At 37.8% G+C, this 14,910-nt stretch overlaps 1 long non-coding RNA gene across 1 annotated transcript in view; it reads left to right on the top strand.

Annotated features, from left to right (window-relative positions):
- The first annotated feature begins 471 nt into the window (after positions 1–471).
- The window catches only part of LOC135277245 (uncharacterized), a 198,280-nt gene continuing 183,841 nt past the window's right edge, over positions 472–14,910 (top strand). Inside the window, exons 1-2 of the long non-coding RNA XR_010344839.1 lie at positions 472–1,574; positions 3,349–3,470. This is a non-coding gene — a long non-coding RNA (uncharacterized LOC135277245). The remainder of the gene's footprint in view (positions 1,575–3,348; positions 3,471–14,910) is intronic.

Genomic DNA, 14,910 nt, shown 5'->3' with positions numbered 1-14,910 from the left:
CTGGGCCGGGCAGGCGGCGTGGTAGTCAGGTGGGCCCCCCCAGCCCGCGGCCAGCGCGGCTTCTGTCCCTCTCCCGCAGGCTCTCCATCTTGTCTCCCGCAGCCCGCCTTCTCCGTGGCTCTCCAGCTGCTGGGGCCGCAGAGCCGAGGTCAGGTTACCTCAGGAAACGCGACGTGGTAGTGGGTCGCAATAAAACCGCGCGCTCCAGAATTCGCCTCTGGGGCGTGAGGACAGATTCGGACTTTTCGCGTCTTCAGTCCACATTTATAGACACCTAGTATGTGAGAGCCAAGGCTGTAAGGAGAGGAATGCAGCGGGCCGAGAAAAGCCTGGGCCTGTTCTCCGGGAGCCGCTGCCTCCAGGGCCGTCGGCGACCCTGCTCAGAGATCCCAGCCGCCGCTCTCCGTGCAAGAGGGGTGCCCACCCTCGGAGGCGTGAGGGCTCGGAGCGAAGGGACGGGGCTTCAAGCCACCAGGAGATTGCAGCAAACCCCTGATCCCTGAACAGTTTATTTTAAAAGGTTTTGCAGATGTTGGACGGTTTAGCCTGGTGGAGGCCTCTTTGCACTGAATTCTTCTGTCTTCCCCTTTCCAAACACAAAATGAATTTTGAATAGATTTTGGATGAGAGGTTTTCTTCCTTTTTTCATCTTCTGAAACATTTCCCCCTCATTTCTATTCAAATAAAGACCCAGAAACCCGGGTCAGTTACTCGGTGTACAGCTAGTCAAATACTGAGGAAACCAGTTGATATTTGCCAAAGATTGGGCATGTTCTGGGTGGTCTCAGATTTTGAAGAAACGAATTTTTTACTGCACAAAATAGTTTTACAATCAGTTCCATCAGACAGCCCCAGGGGCTCTCCTAGGGAAAGGGGCCAATAGGCAAGGTTGCATGGGGATAAGAGAGGCAAGCAGCCAGTGGAAAACGTTTTGTTTTGTTTTGTTTTTTCCTAACAGTTGGGCATTTCTGTGGCTCTGAAAGCAAACTTGTTTGTTTCATTTCAACGATAGAAAAAAGCACTCCTGTTTTGGAAATGTAACCCAGCATAAAAATACATTTGCAATGGGGAAAAAGGAGGCAGTTTAGGGCCACCCAGAAGGAAATACTTTTTCCCCTGATTTTTTTTTTTTTTTTTAATTTGGTATTTCCCAGTGTCGGTTTGCCTTATTTTACAAATAGCTGCCTATGTCAAGTTGTGGGCATGTGATTTAAATATTTTAATTTGAATCACATTTTACATAGTCTAGGAAACTGACAAAGGAATCCTATAGAGAATTGTTTTATAAAGTGAATAACTGCTTCTCTACCTACCCACCCCCCACCATTCTTCTTTTCTGTGTGTGTTTTTTGGGGGATGTTAGGGGATAAATCTGGTTTGGCTTAAAAATCACTAAAACGCAGCCTTTAAAATCCAAAACAGAGAGCTTAAGCATCCAACATTCTATAGAATGTGTTATTTCCTCAAGAGGTTGCTAGGAACAGTTATGTAGATCTACCAGATGCAGGGAAAACACTCCACACCCTCACCCAGGTGCTGTATCCCTGCAAGACTGCATTGGAAAGACTGAAGAGGTAAGAACATAACCATTTCATGGCAGATGGTGGGTCACATTTCAATTTTCTGTGCTCTTTCATATGAAGTAATTTTTAATTTAAAATCTTAGGCTCTTGGAGTATTCCAGGGTTATATGGTTGAATGAAACTCTCATTGACCTTGGGTATATTTATTTCTTCTTGGTATCAGACCTAGTATAAGGAGGCACAAACCTGTTTTGTGTTTTTCTTTACTCACGCTGTACTTACTAAGCACCTACCTACCATGTACAGGGTAACTGTTCTAAGTGCTAGAGATGTTATATTTCAGGTTTTTCTACTCAGTTTTCTTTTTCTGGGTCACTTTGCATCTTTATCGCTGGGCTTCGTAAAAGACTAATAATAATCCGCTTCATCTGTATAGTGCTTTACAGCTTACAGAGCACTTTTACAAAAATTATCTCATGTGATCCTCCCACATAAACCTCAGTTAAGCACATGGCGTGGGAAGCATCATGGCTGAGTGCAAAGAACCTGGACCATGAATACAGATCAACCTGGGTACCCATTTTATAGCTGAAGAAGCTGAGCCTCTAACTGTTTAGGGTCACGAACAGTTATTCTTCTTACTACCACCTGTGAGTAGTAAGCCAGTGTTCCTTTCACAGGTTTGTGGACTATCTGAGAAACAGCATGCTAAATACACAAAGTATGCTTCCAAGACTTACAGAAAGCTTACAACCGCAGAACCCAATCATATTCAGGTTCCCCCAAAGGACGTGAGGAAAAGAATCTCTCAGTTCTCTGTGAATTATTAGTAATTAGATAATACCACAAGTGTTTAATTGTTCACAATTAATTCCTGTGGGAATGGGGAAATTACTATCCTTACATCAGCATCGAGAGATGCTTAGACCGAGGACAGATTCTATTTGGTTTTATTTTATTTGATCCTCAGAATTTTATTTCTTGGATTATTGTCGATGTCCAGTGAATAACTCTCCCTCTGACCTCAGTTAGCCATTCCCTTTGCTACGTACATACACTCTCAGTATATTTTTAATTTTAAAAGTATGTAATTAGAGTATTTTATATACTCTCTAAAGGAACAACAGCAAAGCAAAGTTACTTTTTTACTGCATGTGGCTGCTAGATCTGGAGGGCAATTCATATCAACAAGATTCCCCAGCTCTGACTTAGAGAATGTGGGCTCTGATAAAGTAATCTGAATTCCCCTATTTGTTCCCTTTTATAGTTTAATTAAATGTGAAATTACTTTATTTAAATATGTATGTATTGGCAATCTACTATGTTTAATATATTGATTTAGACATGAAGACAGGTTGGGATGTCACGAGCTTGGAATCTTGAAATCTTGAAACTTCTGTGGTGTTTTCTTAAAACAATTCACATTAGAATTAGCTGGGGTGCTTGTTAAAAATTCAGTTATCCATCTTTTACCAACTCAGACTCTTCAGCCATTTGCATTGATAGCCACTCCCCAGGTGATTTTTCTGTGTACAAAGTGTTGGTCTTATACAGAATCCATATGTGGCAATTAATTCTGCTAAGAGCTGTCTTAAAGCCCAGATATCTTACATGTTTCTAAATCCAACTTTTTTTATGTCTACTAATTTTTTGTATTTCTGTCAAAGGAAAAAAAATGATGAAAATTACTATTCCTTACGAATACTACTCTCACGGGAAGAAAATAAGCTAAAATATGTGATTCATAAGCTAAGTGAAACTAAACTAAATATCCAGTCAATTACTCATTTTAGTTCTTTTTCTTTTTCTTTTTTTTTTTTTTGAGATGGAGTCTCACTCTGTTGCCCAGGCTGGAGTGCAGTGGTATGATCTTGGCTCACGGGAACCTCTGCCTCCCACGTTCAAGTGATTCTCGTGCTTCAGCCTCCCCAGTAGCTGGGATAACAGGTAAGCGCTACTATGCCCAGCTACTTTTTTTTTTTGTATTCTTAGTTGAAACAGGGTTTCACCATGTTGGCCAGGCCTGTCTCCAACTCCTGACCTCAAGTGATCCACTAGCCTTGGCTTTCCAAAGTGCTGGGATTACAGGCATGAGCCACTGCACACAGGGAATTAGGCATTTTAGGGAGAATGGTAGGTAGAAATTTTGGGTTTCTGCACTAAGTTTATTTCTATTATAAAAGTGATAACTCACAATCCAACTTAGTGGTGAATATGATTTAGAAGAATGTGTGGGTTTGGCTAAGAGATGACTTCTTTTTTTCCAGTTTGTATCTTTCATTAATGAGGGAAGGTACTGATCAATCTTCTTATGTTCCTAAAAGATAAGCCCTATATTCAGCATTTCTCTAACTGATATTTGTGCACATCTCTCAGACCTACCAGAGTGGTGGTTCTCAAACGTTGTGCACAAGAATTACCCAAGGTGCTTTTTAAAGAGCAGATTTCTGGGTTTAATACCTAGAATTTCTGAATCAGTTAAGTCTGAGGTGAAACTTGGGAATCTTCATTTTTACATTCATACCTTCTTCCAAAGTACTCAGATACTTTGGGAAAACATTAGTAGACTGTAAACTCCTTTGAGAGGACAAAGTTGTTATTACTTTGTATACATCCCCAAAGATCAAGGATGGCCCACTGCCCACAGGTCATCAGTTTCAGTATTTGTTAACTAAATTCACCAGTCAGTAGGCAAGGGCTAAATCAGACACTATCACAAAGCTCTTCCCACCTCTGAGGCTTTTATTTTTGTAGTAGAAATTTTTTAAACTTGATTATTCTACAAAGAATGGATGAGTTCAAAAAGGTAATGGCTTGTCGTCAAGTAAGGTTCTGAAAAGTGAAATGATACAGATTTTAAACAAAAGAATTGGAGATTTATTGGCCTATGCCAGCTTGTGAGATGAGTGTTTGCCAGGTGTTTTTGACACTCCCATCAGAAATTTTTTTTCGCTTAATTTCGTGTCCCATTTTGTTATTTTGTAAAATTCATGAAAAAATTAGTTTTCTTATATATAATTTTAGGGATAAGAGATGTCTTAGGAAGAAATAAAGGTCTTGTGTACTTTTTTGTTTGTTTGTTTTTTGGTTTTGTGTACTTTTAAATGAAGGGATTTTTCATGAAGGAGCAGATTAAGGTTTATAGGTAATTGAATTGAGCTTTTAAGTTATTGAAGTCCATTATGTGGTCACTGTTGACAACATAATTTGTTGAGTGTTCATTGATGGTTCAAGAACCCCAAAGAGGGTATGCTTTGTGAGTTTTTTCAATTTAGTATAGCTAGAGAATCCCACAGGGATCCCTTTGGCTTGAATAGAGTGGAAAGTTGGAGGGGTCCAGGACTAGTGCTTTCACATTTACAATAAAATGGACCAAGAGCTGAAATTGAAGTAGGGAGCTTGGCTTAATATGAAAGCATTACCTAAAGTCATGGATTCCAATTGGAATTTTTTTGGAAAACCTTTCATTAGAAATTAAGATTCTTATTTGTTTTGATGGGAATAATAGTACTTTTCTACCTACCTGGGCTAGAGTTGACAGATAAGGTTAGCAGGAACATATTTGTAAAATATTTATTTAATACTTATTATGTCCTCCAGAAGACAGAAGCTTTCCTTACAGAAAGGTTATTTGCATTATTTATCATATTTTCTATCTCCATAGAGCCTTTCACACATGCAGCTCAAACACATTTTAGACATTATCTCATTAGTCTTCTGTAAGCTTCAAGGTCCAAAGTCTTATTACTGCATTGCTTTTTACAGATAGAACTGTTTTAGTTTGTTCCTGTCAGTTATATTTGTCAAAGCAAAAAGCAGGTGAATTTTATCTGAATCCAGTTAGAACCAATTTGAATTGGCTATAACAAATGTAACTTGGGGAGGAGAGGCTATCAATTAGTTTAGATTTAGAAGTGCATTGAGAATGTTTGGCCATACTAGACTCAATTAATTTTGTGACTTGTCTGCATTCTTTAAAGTACATGTGGTTTGAGGTGTTCCCAAAGTCTGCCAAGTACCAAGATCGCCGCGTTCCAGCTGGGTAACATGGTTCTTTAGTTGAGCTGACATTTAGGCGTGTTATCTATTCACCAAATGCCTGCAAAACCCTGACCTCTATGGCAGAGAAAAACATTTTTATTAAATTCCTGTGTGTGTGATGGAGCACATCTATAAAACTGAAAAAGGACAACTCAGTGAGAGATACATTTTCAACCAGTCACCTATCCCATAGGACTTTTACCTAGAATCATTTCAAGTTTGAAGTAAAAAGAAATGAACTATACTGATATTCCTCTCAAGTAGTCCCTGAAGTCCACTGTCTTTCCCCCTGGCCATTGTAGTCTTTGGAGAGGGCTAAGAGGAAAGAACTCTGAATTAGTTATATCCAATATAAATGAAAAACAGCACTGTTTCTAATGACTAAAGAGAGGACATACACAGGTCTTAATAAAAACACTGAAAGCAGTGGCTTAACCATGACTCTGAAATTAATGAGGTCGATGCCCAAAGGCAATCTTAAAAGAAAAAAAATCAATGGTGGGATTGAGAGGTGGGGTGACTGAGGCAGTGCAAGAAAAAGGGCAGATTTAGAGATTGGTCATTTTGATCATTCTTTTTTTGATTCTGCAACCTCTGCTTCTGTTCTAGGGAGTGATACCAATCATTTTTTTTCCTTTTTTTGCCTCCTTTGTCTCTGCTCTGTTCTTCCTCTTGGCTTTATCGCCCTCATAAACACTTCCACAGCAAGAAATAGTGATAAGAATGATATTTTTCCTGATTATCTTTATTTAATGAATGAATGTCTTTTATATTTATTATAGGCTTACCATGTGCCAGACACTATGTTAGTTGTTGGGAATATGCTGTTGAATACAACACACATGATCCTCTGCTATCATGCAGAGGCATATAGTCTCACACTTTTGAATTGTAATAATCTCTTATATATTATTTATTTAAGTCCTTAAACAGCTATTTGAAATAGCCAGGATTTCTGTTTTTCCATTGCATACATAATGAAATTAAACTTAGAGAAGTTCAAGTGATTTACCCAAGATCACATAGCTCATAAATTGTGTAATCAGAATGGACACCTTACTTTTTTGAATTCCAAGACAGTGCTCTTTCTGCTACATCATGCCACTTCCCAAAGATCCAAGGTTCAGAGATTACGTCTCAGCTGCTCTTTTAAATAGCACAGGCACCAATTATGCTATTCATATTTTAGTGGGTTTTTACTTTATTCAGTAATCCTTCTCCTACTTTGTTGGATATTATTGACCATCATAATGAACTTTACCCAAGAAATTTGTGATCCCATGATATCTATTTCAATAAATCATTCCTAGCTCTTAAAGCAGAATAGATTATCTTTGTAGTACATATATCAGAATAGTCTCCATATTTTGCAGCACCTGCTCCCTCAAAGGTGAAAACCAGAAATTGACAGTAGATGATATGCAACTATTAAAGATATTGTGAAGCTTCAGTCTCAATAAGTTTGGACAAATAATAAATGAAAGAAGTTTTCAAAACTAAGGGGAAGTAATTCCAAGAAAGGCGGTAGAGTGAAAAGAACACTGGACAGAATGAAGAGACAAGACTTTTAGTCTCTGGCCAACTTTGGGAGACTTAATTCACTTTCCAGGTCCAGTTTCCTCAATCAAGAAACTGGATTTTAAGTACCTTCTGTCCATAATTCTGAAGCCAAATTGAGAGGACAGAGAACCTGGAGACTGACAATGGGGAGACTACAGAAGGCAGAGCTCCAGAGGGCCAAGCAAGAAAATGTTACAAATGTATTTATTCAGTTCTTGAATCTGGGTATATCTGTTCATTGTCAAAATGGTTCCCTTTACTTTTTCTCTCCCTTTAAGTCAAGTATGAATTTTTCACATTTCTTATGGTGTTTGCTTTAGAAACATAACACCTTGTAAACTTAACAAGCCAATAGTATGAAAAGACTATGGATTGACTTTGATTTTCCCACTTAGAAGTGATACCACTCCTAGATATACTGGAATTTTTTTTTTTCAGCCCCTCATGAAAGGTTTCTGCAGACAGAACTGTATCCCTTTCAGCACAGCAGGGAGATAATGTCTCCTAATCATCACCCAGTTGATTTTGACAGTATTTCTTTGTGAGTGAATATCCCAGGGGGCTGGGAAAGGATAGCTAAGGGAATCACATAAATCTAGCAGTGGTAACTAAAGAGGCAAATGAGCTTAACAAGGGTTTACCTTTTCTCACAGCCTCCACTAAATCTTTGCAGTCCTGCCTTTCTTGTGATTTTTCTCTGGTATGGCTCTAACAGTTCTCCTAATTCTTCACTTACTACTTCCTAGCAGTCACTCAGTGAATATTTATTTGCTATCACTGCTGAAAGGGTATCATTGAGGGAATGGAGGAATTCATTTTTTTAACCTTAGAGATACCAGTGCTCTAAGCATGATGGAACCAAGGATTTATGAATTTATCCAATGGCAACCTTCGTTGAAAGTCTGGTTCATGGGCGGGTGCAGTGGCTAACGCCTATAAACCCAGCACTTTGGGAGGCCAACACAGGTGGATCACACCCGAAGTCAGGTGTTTGAGACCAGTCTGGCCAACATGGTGATACCCCGTCTCTACTAAAAAAAATACCAAAAAAATAGCCAGGTGTGGTGGCAGGTGCCTGTAATCCAAGCTACTCAGGAGGCTGAGGCAGGAGAATGGTTTGAACCCAGGAGGTGGAGGTTGCAGTGAGCCAAGATCACGCCTTTGCTCTCCAGCCTGGGTGACAAGAGTGAGATTCCGTCTCAAGAAAAAAAGAAAAGAAAGTCTGGTTCATAAATGTATATTTATATGTTTTAGGTTGAGACAAAATGCTTAATGTATGTATATAAAAAACTTAAAAGTTTTTTTCTTTTCCTTTTTTGAGTCACGGTCTCACTCTGTTGCCCAGGCTGGAGAGCAGTGGTGCAATCTTGGCTTCCTGCAACCTCCACCTTCTGGGCTCAAGTGATCCTCCCGCCTCTGCCCCCCAAAGTAGCTGTGATCACAGGTGCAAGCCACCGTGCCAGACTAATTTTTGTAGTTTTAGTAGAGACAGGGTTTCACCATGTTGCCTAGGCTGGTCTCGAACTCCTGAGCTCAAACAATCCACCTGCCTTGGCCTCCCGAAGTACTAGAATTACAGGTGTGAGCCCACTGTGCCCAGTTGATAAAGGCTTTTTTTTTTTTTCTGACAAAAGTAATCTACTATTTTAAAGAAAATCAGAATTACACAGAGAACATCTGAATTCTCTGGCCTAGAGGACTAAGCTGTGACATTTCAGAATTTCTTAGAGGTGCAGACAACTTGGTGTTGGCTCCAGAATCCAGATGCCTTTTACCTCCCTTAGGTAGCTACTCTGTTTAGGAATCAGCTTCTTTTACATTTAATTGCTACCATTGTAACTACTATTGCTACCATTGATAAACCACCATCACTCCCGTGACAACATCCTGAGGCTTACATCTTAAACAGAATTCAGGCAGAGCATGGGAAGTTAAGCCAGGTAGGTGTTTTCTAGGATTTTCAGCAGGACCACTTAGCTCCCTAGGTCAGGCTAGCCCTTGGCACAGGTCCTGGACTAATCCAGGCCATACGCAAGAAAATCCAAGTGCTTCTGGGTGGTTGAGCATCAAATGAGTCTCTGTGCTCATTCTTTTTTGAACTTAACCCTGGCCCTATGGAGTAGACAATTGCCTTGATGCTTGTGACTAGTTCTAGTAATAAGCGCCTCTTTTAGGTTCTGTGTATCTAACTTTGACCCTATTTTGAGATTGGTTTTCTACCTTGATTCCTTCAACCTCATTGAAATTAGAAGCCAATCCCTAAACCAAAGTTTGCATGACTAGATTCTTATTACAAGCTGCTGTATCTCTGATGCCCATCATCTTGTCTGTTTGGAACTTTGCCTATTGTCAATACTTGACTCCTAACACATCTGTTCACTTTTGAATATCTGCTTGTTGACATCATGGTGCCATCCTCTCACCTCTATAATAGACTACAATAATCATTTGCGTACTGTCAGACTCCCTTAACACCAGGATTAAGGCCTAACAGACATCTATAGCAGGAATTCTACATATTTGGATTTTGGATACCTACATATTTGGATTTTTGGTGCCTATCAAATGAACCTGCTATCTTGCCTAGTCCCAATGGGATTGCCTATAGTCATTCCCAAACCTTATTGTTCATAAAAGTCCCCAGATATGCTTATTAAAATGCATGTTCTGGGCTCCATCCTTAGACATTGTGATTCAGTAACTCTGAAGTGGGGTGTAGAAATCTGCATTTGAACATGTACCTCCAAATAATTTTGAGATACCTTGGGAAAACCACATCTTGAAAAACCTAGTCTCTGGAGCTTGATCCTTCCTTATCAGGCCCATCTCATCTCCAGCCAAACTTGATTTTGACAAATCATGGGGAAACCACTTTTCCATGAGGAATTTCCTGAATATCATAATATTGCTACGTTTTAGAAGATTATTTTGTTCGTATTTTTCTGCTTACTGGATTGGGGAAACTTTATAGAGGTTATAATACCCAACTAGCTGTACTCTGGCTAGTAGGTCATTCAAGTACATCCGAATTTTAAGAGTTAAGATGCCTCATAATTTGGGCCCTGCTGTCTCTAAGATAAAGATAACATAGTGACTTAGAAATGCATGAATCAATGATATCTCCATCAGTAGCCTATATTTTAGGACAATGGAGGAAAGTATCTTTTTCCTCTTGAATCTGGATTCATGCTTTAATATTGACTTCATCAATATGACTATGTATGCCATTATAGGTGTAACATATATTCATGTATATGTAGATATAAAGAGAAAGGAACTCTAGGAACTCTGGATTCAGAAGGAGCCTAACTTCGGGGGAACTGCTCTTTGTTGTAGGGTGGTGGCTTACATGAGGCCTGCCCTGACTTGGATGCAATAGTCCTCAGATTCAGGTTAAACATTTTTGGAAGGAATACTTCGAAGAACATGTTGTAGACTTCCTTTTACATTAGATCAATGTGTCATAAGATACCCTCAGTGGTTTAGAAATTTCTCAGCCATTTGGAGCCTGTGGGAGCCGTCAAGAAACCCAGGGAAAGACTTCTGTTTCTTGTCAAGGTGGAATAACAGTTACTGCCTGTTTATCTACCATCCCATCTGAAACAACTCGAAGAAAGAAAGAGCAGACAAAATACATGAAATAATGGTTTTCAAGACTCTGGACATTAGGTAGTGAATAACAGTGATTCCTGACAGACAGGAAACAAATGAGGTGACTCCATGATTACCACAGCTTACTGCCTTGAGGGATTTTTTAAGTTGTGGTGCAGAAAGAAAGAAGCCAAGCAGAACTTAGCAGACTCCCTGGGTTGAGGAGATAGAGCTGGAAGTCTGGGGAGACCAAGGAATCTAGAATTCTTAGGACAAAGTTCCAGAGATGCATCCAGAACTCTAGAGGTCTGTAGAGAATCCCTTTTGAGAATTCCAATTAGTAATTGGCACATGCATATGAGGAAACTGTTAAAGACTGGGGAAATAACCATCAAAGAGAGTTAGGGAGAACAGTGACAGCACTCATACAGGTCTAATAATAGTGCCTGTTTCTGTCAGCCAGACCAGAACATCTCCTAATTTATGGAGTATTGGAGAGAGTACCCAAAAGGGTCTTGCTTCAGCAGTGGGCAATAATTAGCTTCAGACTAAATGTTACTATACATTGATCTTGTCTCACAAGCAAGATTCAAAATGATAAAACTATTTCCAAGGAACTTAACCATGTCCTGAAACAAAACTCAAGAATAATATTTTTTTAAATATGAAAATATCTAGCAGCCAAAAAGGCAACATTCACAATGACTGGATTCAAATAAATATTTCTGGGCATGTAGAAAACAAAGGAAATCTGACCCACATTAAGAAGAATAATCCATCCATCTAAAAACTGATGCAGATATTAGAATTAGAAGAAAAGGATATTAAAAGTTATTATAACTGCATTGCATCTGTGAATAGAGACTTGAAATATATTTTTAAAAATAGGCCCAAATTAAACATCTAAAGATGAAAACTATAATGTCTGAGATGAAAAATAAGCTAGATGGGGTCAATAGCACATTAGATATTAAACTAGATGGGGTCAATAGCAAATAAGATATTAAAGAAAAAGAAGATTAATGACCCTGATGGCATAGAAATACAAACTCTCCAGAATGAATACACAGAGAAGAAATTTTAAATTAGACAGGCATAAATTATATCTGTAATTACATTAAATGTAAATGGATTAAATATGTAAAGTAAAAGGCAGAGATTTACAGAATGGATTAAAAAATAAATCAACTATATGCTGCCTACAAGAGCACACTTTAGATTCAGAGATACAAATCTGTTGAAAGTAAGAGGATGAGGAAAAAAGAACCCTGCAAACAGTAACCAAAAGAGCTAAAGCAGCTATACTGATATCAGACAAAACAGGTTTTAAGACACAATTGTTATTAAGACAAAGAGGGACATTTTCTAATGATAAAAGGAAGATATTAGGAATATATAACAATATATAATAGTTAGACATATAATAATTGTAAACATATATGCACATAACAACAGAGCCCTAAGACATATGAAGCAAAAACTGTCTGATTTGAAGGGAAAAATAAACAATTCAATAATAATAGACTTCTGTATCCCACTCTCAATCATGTATAGCATACCTATATAGAAGAACAAAAAGAAAATAGAAAACTTGAACAATATGTAAATCAACTAGCCCTAACAGACATCTATAGAACTCTTCATCTGGCAACAGTGGAATACAGATTCTTCTCAAGCTGACATGAAATACTCTCTAAGCTAGACTATTTCTAGGGCACAAAATAAGCCTCAGTAAATTTAAAAAGATTGAAATCAACAAAGTGTATCTCTTATCACAATGATATTAAATTAAAAACTAATAACAAGGAAATTTGGGAAATTCACGAATATATAAAGAACAACACACTCCTAAATGATCAATGGACTGAGTAAGAAATGACAGGAGAAATTAGAAAATACAATTCAGTAAGTCAAAATATAAATACAACATGCCTAAACCAGTAGTATTCAGCTAAACCATTGGCCAGAGAGAAATTTATAGCCATAAATGCCTATATTAAATAAGAAAAAAAAGAGTCAATATGCTAATCTTTCATTATAAAAGACTTAAAGTGAAGAATAAACTAAGCTCAAAGCAAGCAGATGATGGAAATAATAAGATTAGAGAGGAAATAAGTGAAATACAGAATGGAAAAACTAGAAAATTAATGAAACTAAAATTAGTTCTCCAAAATGATCAAGAAATAGATAAATGTTTAGCTTTTCTGACCAGGGAGGTAAAAAGAAAAAATTCAAATTCCTAAATCTGAAATGAAAGAGGAAATATTACTACTAACCTTAGCAAAATAAGATTATAAATGAATAATTGAATGCCAAAAATTAACTTAGATGAAATGAATACACAACTGAAACTGACTCAAGAAATAAAAGATCTGAATAGACTTATAACAAATAGGCCGCACGTGGTGGCTCACATCTGTAATCCCGGCGCTTCGGGAGACCAAGGGGGTTGATCACAAGGTCAGGAGTTCGAGACCAGCCTAACCAACACGGTGAAGCCCTGTCTCTACTAAAAATACAAAAATTAGTTGAGTGTGGTGGTGCACACTGGTTTTCCCAGCTACTCGGGAGGCTGAGGCAGGAGAATCGCTTGAATCCAGGAGGCAGAGCACCACTGCACTCCAGCCTGGCTGACAGAGCAATACTCTGTCTCAAAAAATAATAAAATAAAATAAAGAGATTGAATTAGTAATGTAAAATTTTCCACAGAGAAAAGCTCAGACCCAAAAGGCTTCACTGGTGAATTCTTCCAAACATTTAGAGAATCAGTTCCAGATTTAATATTGTTAAAATGCCAATACTACTCAAAAGATCTACAGATTTGATGCAATCTCTATCAAAATCCCAATGACAATTTTTACAGAAATAGAAAAACTCATCCTAAAATTCATATGGAATCTCAAGGAACCCTGGTTAGCTAAATCAATCTTGAAATAGGACAAAGCTGGAGAACTCACACTTACTGATTTCAAAACTTATGCCAAAGCTATAGTGACCAAAACAGTGTGGTACTGGTATCAAGACAGCCATATAGACCAATGGAAGAGAATAGGGAGCCCAAGAATAAGACCTCACATATATGGTCAATTCGAATGATTTTGACAAGGATGCCAATGCTATTTAACTGGGAAAGAAAATTCTTTTCAGTAAATGGTGCTGGGAAAACTGGATATTTACATGCAAAAGAATGAAGCTGGACCTTTATCTAACACTATACAAAAATTAACTCAAAACAAATCAAAGACCTAAATTTAAGATCTAAAGCTATAAAACTCTTACAAGAAAACAGGGCAAACCTCCATGATATTGGGTGTAGCTGTGTTTTCTTGGCTATGACGCCAAAGGCTCAGGTAACAAAACAAAAAATAGACAAATAGGATCTTGTTACTTTTTTTAAAGATTGTTCATCAAAAGACAATATCAACAGAGTAAAAAGGGAACCCATAAAACAGGAGAAAATATTTGCAAATCATACATCTCCTAGTATTAATATCCAGAATATGTAGGGAACTCCTAAAACTCACCAAGAAGCCAAAGAACCTGATTAAAAATGGACAAAAGACTTGAATAGGCATTTCTTCAAAGAAGATATACAAATGGCCTATAAACACATGAAAAGATGCTCAACATCACTACTCACTGGGGATATGCAAATAAGAACTGCAGTGAAATACCACCTCACATTCATAAAGGTGGCTACTATTAAAAGAAAAACAAAATAATAAGTGTTGCTGAGGTTGTGAAATAATTGTAACCTATGTACTCTTGATGTGAGTGTAAAATGGTACAGCTGCTGTGGAAAACAGTAGGGCAGTTTTGTAAAAAAATAAAAATAGCATTAATACATATCCAGCAAATTCAATTTCTCAATATAGACCCAAAAGAATGGAAAGGGTCTTAAAGAGATATTTATACACCCATGATCATAGTAGCATTTTCACAATAGCTAAAACATGGAAGCAACTCAAGTATCCATTGATGGATGAATGGATAAGCACAATGTGGTATATACATTGAATAGAATATTATTTAGGCTTAAACAGGAATGAAATTCTTACATATGCTACAATATGGATGAACCTTGAGGACATTATGGTAAATTAAATAAGCTAGTCACAAAAGACAAATTCTCTGATTCCACTATATGAGGTACATAGAATAGTTAAAATCATAGAGACAGAGGGGAGAATGGTGG

This window comes from Aotus nancymaae, unplaced genomic scaffold (assembly GCF_030222135.1).
Source record: "Aotus nancymaae isolate 86718 unplaced genomic scaffold, 86718_ANA_hifiasm-v0.15.2.pri h1tg000030l, whole genome shotgun sequence".
In the NCBI taxonomy this organism is placed as follows: Eukaryota; Metazoa; Chordata; class Mammalia; order Primates; family Aotidae; genus Aotus; species Aotus nancymaae.
This window is presented reverse-complemented; position numbering and strand designations above follow the sequence as displayed.